The sequence below is a fragment of the Durio zibethinus genome, chromosome 18, assembly GCF_047325235.1.
Source record: "Durio zibethinus cultivar Kanyao isolate XHJ-2024 chromosome 18, ASM4732523v1, whole genome shotgun sequence".
NCBI lineage: Eukaryota > Viridiplantae > Streptophyta > Magnoliopsida > Malvales > Malvaceae > Durio > Durio zibethinus.
The window spans coordinates 18107631-18111951 of NC_143179.1; positions in this window are offsets into that span (position 1 = coordinate 18107631).

The following is a 4321-nucleotide window of genomic DNA, read 5'->3' on the forward strand; positions in this document are numbered from 1 at the left end:
AAACTACCCTTATTTTACTAGCTTTAAGATGGCACTAGTCTATAGGTTTTTTTTCAAATTATTTTTAATTAGCTTGTGTTATCAATCGTAACTTTACTAGCTGACATCAAGGCGATTCTCTTGAGAGCTACCAACTTCACCTGTCCATTTAATGTATTTGCTACTTGGTTGGTTCTTCTAACTTTGTGTTTAAAACAAAAATCAAATTCAGCTAAAAACTCATACCATTTAGCTTACTTAGGTGTGAGCCTTGGTTGGGTAAAAAAATGACTAACTGCAATATTATATGTCTTAACCACTTGAGAACCCAACAAGTAATGTTTTCATGCCTTTAAATAAAGATAGCCAAGAGCTCTTTCTCTTAAGCCATATATCTCCTTTTAGCTTTATTCAACTTTTGACTTTCAAATGCTATCAGGTGTCATTCTTACAAAAGTACTCCTCTAATAGCAAAATCAGATGCATCTATTTGAACTTGAAAAGGTTTTTCAATTTCGAGGAAAGCTAAGATAACGTGCTTCATCATGGCTTCTTTTAAGCCCTTAAAAGCCTCTTGACATTTGCTTATCTAACATCATTTATGCTCATTTTTCAATAGCTCAGTAAGGGTCGTTATTCTACAAAAGTACCTTTCCATAAATCTCCTATAATAGCTGGCCAATCCCAAAAATGAGTGAAGTTCACTAACATTCCTCAGCATTACCTACTCCTTGATAGCCTAACCTTTTTCATATCCATTCAAATGCGATCTTGTTTAACAATGTAACCTAGAAAATTAATCCATGTTTGTGCAAAAGCACATTTCTCCCTTTTAACATACAACAATCATCTTATAGTCTTTAAAACATAAGACACAAGTGCTCTTGGTACTTTTCTAAGGTAAAACTATAGATAACTATGTCATCTAAATAGATGACCATAAACTTATCAAAATAGTTATAGAACACCTAATTTATCTACGTATAAAACATAACAGAGGTATTAGTCATTCCAAAATGTATAATAAGAAATTCAAATGCAACATACCGATTTACACAAGCAATTTTTGGCTTATCTTTTTCAATAATTATGACTTGATGGTAGCCAGATCTCAAGTCTAATTTAGAAAAGTACTTGGTCTAGCTTAGTTGATCAAATGGATTTGTAATAAAAGGGATAGGATACTTGTTTCTCACAATGACTTTGTTCAAAGCCTTATAATCTACACATAATTGCAAACTCCCATCATGCTTTCTCTAAAATAGTATTGGGGCCCTAAATATTGCTTTTGATAGTCTAATGAATCCAACTTATAAAAGCCCATATATAATGCTTTTTCAATATAGACAACTCTATTAGAGCCATTGGTATGGGCCTTTAATTGGTAGCTTAACTCCTAAAAGAAGTTCAATCTCATGGTCCACTGATCTTTTAGGAGGAAAAACCTTGGGTAATTGCTCTAGCATCCAATTTTTAAACTCTTTCAATACTTTTTTCACCCTATTAAGAATCGGTTCCAACTCAATTCCATCTTTAGAAATTGAAATGGCTACATAGAAGAGCTTCTTTTTTTTTTACGCCTTTCTTGAATTGTAATGCTGAAATCATTTTCTTCCCATTCTAGGAAGGATCATGGCTAGCATAACACATGGGTATTTTCCAAGAATAGTAAACAACTTGCAATGGGGATTGGGATCGCTTGAGCCAACATCATGAAGTCTAATCCTATGACAACATCAAAGTCATCCATAAAGGAAACTGTCAAGTCTATATTTCCTTCCCATGGTCCTAACTTAGTCATTACACTCTTGAAGCTTTCATTAATTGTAAAGGTTGGTGAGTTAACCATTTTCCTTTGCCTACAATATTTGTTAACCTTGAGACCATACCTCTTAGCTTCTTCTGGTGTGTGAAGGTGTCAATTACACCCGTATCTATCATGGTCTTTGTGGTTTTACCATTGAGCACCAAGTCTACATACATTAAACCTCCTCTCCAATTTTTTTTTATCATATTTAGTTAGGTATGAAGAACACTAAAAAATCATATTGAACCCATCCTTGTTGGCTCATCTGTAGCTTTCTTGATAGTGTAGGGTGCTTTAGAGGATTCTTGAAATAAAGCTTTCAAAGCATTAAAGGCACCTCTATGTGGGTATTTGGCCACTTGATACGGCCTCTAGCATAAACAACAAGCAAGCGGTTATCTCAGATTGAAATTCAATATGTTGTTTGCCTTAGGCTAGGTGTTGTCTCGACTAGAAGGTCTCTTATCTGATCCTCTACTCAAAGGTCTATCCACTCTAGCCATTTTTCCCTCATTCTAAAAGTTATAATCCCCTTTCATTTTTTTGGGATTATTCAATGTATTTTTTTCCAAAAAATATCTTGAATAACCCCATTCAATTTTTTGTACGAGATTATTCAAAGTATTTTCTAGCCAAAAACACCTTGAATAATCTCCTTATAAAAATTGAAGGGATTATTCAGACATTTCTGACCAAAACACCTTGAATAATCCTTAAAATGTTTAAATCATTTTCTTTCCCTTCACCTCTCGTCAACTTTACGTACTTAATCTCCACCTCCCACTAACTCTCTCCACCCGTCAGTATGTATAACCTAATCTCTATCTCCCACCAACTCTTTCCACCTTTCACCGACTTTATAAACTTAAACCCATCGACACCCATTTAGTTTTAGAGCTGAATCAAAGTTGAAGCATCAAGACTCTCATCATTTTTCAAAGGTATTTTCATTTTCTACATTTCAATTTTGTGTCATCAAACATGCTTATTTTTTTTTATCATTCTACCGGTGCTGGCTTGGATGATTGAATGTTTTCTGAAGAAGTAATAGCTTGGGACGATTGAATGTTTGAGATTCACACAATTAGTATAAAAAACACCCAAATCTCTGCAAGTAGTGACTCAACACATTTACAACCTTGTTATAGGTACAACAAAATAGTAAATTGCATTGCTTAAAAAATATTTCTTAAAATTCAATTATTAAATTACATATTTTCCCTGTATGTAGGTAATGATAATAAGTTTATGAACAAAATCCTATATCCATTTTATCTCGATGGTGGGCAGTAGCCTTTTAGAGACCTTCAAACAATTCTGAAGAATTCAACAACTTTAATAGTTGCTTGGGTTGGTGAAATAAGGGGAACATATAATAGTGGACAAAATCTTGTTAGTAACTCATTTGTTTATAGTTTCTGGTATGCTTAACTTGACCTTAGGAACATTTTCTATGTTAATTGACTAGTAAAAGTTTAATTTGACATGAAATTTTTTATTGGGTTTTACTAATTAAACAAGTATTTGGACCAACTTGGGATGGCATCATCTTACTTTGGGGAGTTGTTTATTTACTTCTAGCATCATATTTGATGGCATTCAATGATAGATATTAGTGTTCTTTTTTTTTATTTGGTACAATGATGATAGTTCTTAACTTATTTTAAATTTGTGGATTATAAAACAATTTGATTGCTATTTTATTTCAAATGTTATTAAATATTTTTATTTTTTTGTATATTTTTACTTTATATGAAACCACATCATATTATGATTATAAATAAATTAATATTAATAATTCAAAATATAATTCAAAAAAAAGCTTTTACAGACACGTTAAAATTTTTACCTATGCATTTTACTATTGAAATATTTTAAGCTATATGGACAGTTATCACAAACCGTCAGTAAAAGTTAAAACACATAAGGCTATACTGACGGGCATTGACCATTAGTAAAAGATATACTGACAGAGACATTGTCGGTATAAGTTAAAAAAATTAAAATATACGAGTCTATGTTGACGAGAATAATCGTTGATAAAAAATATAATGTGAAAAATACAATAGTTGCTATACCAATAGCTACACATATAGTGACAGACTAAAATCATTAGTATATTTTTGTTACATATTTTGATATTTTAAAAACCGTTAACATAGGTCTATACCGACAAAGAATATACTGACTGTTATAAATTTATCAAAATAAATATTTTGACCATCAGTATAGGGTTTATTATGCTATACTGATGAATTTTTAAGTTTTACTGATGGTCTTTTAAGCGTCAGTATAAAGTAGTTTTTTTGTAGTGACCTTTTGTCTTTGTAACTTTGTCTTAGGCCATGGCTTGAAGACCTCAAAAAAATAGAACAATTTGTCTTTTTTCATACACATCCCTAATATGTAGTATTAAGGTAGAAAAGCTCTTCACAAACTCATACACCGTTCCCATTTACACCAATTCTCAGAGTTTTTGTCTAGCCATGTACTCTACATTTTCAAAAAATAGTTGGTTCTCTAGCTCTTACTTAA